The sequence below is a fragment of the Arachis duranensis genome, chromosome 4, assembly GCF_000817695.3.
Source record: "Arachis duranensis cultivar V14167 chromosome 4, aradu.V14167.gnm2.J7QH, whole genome shotgun sequence".
Classification (NCBI taxonomy): domain Eukaryota; kingdom Viridiplantae; phylum Streptophyta; class Magnoliopsida; order Fabales; family Fabaceae; genus Arachis; species Arachis duranensis.
The window spans coordinates 42315174-42315617 of NC_029775.3; positions in this window are offsets into that span (position 1 = coordinate 42315174).

Below are 444 nucleotides of genomic sequence, written 5' to 3' on the forward strand. Positions count from 1 at the left end.
CGTCCCTCCCTCTCACTGAGATCTCTGAGACCTTTCCGGATGAGCAAAGTTTGCCATCCAGGAAGTGCCATGGTTTACAGACATTGCAAACTACAAGGCAGTGAGATTCATACCCAAAGAGTACAGTAGAGTGCAATCAAAGAAATTAATCACAGATGCAAAGTACTATCTTTGGGATGAACCATATCTCTTTAAGAGATGTGCAGACGGAGTAATCCGTAGATGTGTGCCTAAAGAAGAAGCACAGAAGATCCTTTGGCATTGCCATGGATCACAGTATGGAGGACATTTTGGGAGTGAACGAACAGCCACAAGAGTCCTCCAAAGTGGCTTCTACTGGCCTACTCTCTATAAAGATTCCCGAGCGTTTGTGCTTAATTGTGATAGTTGCCAAAGATCTGGTAATCTGCCTCACAGTTATGCCATGCCTCAACAAGGGATCTT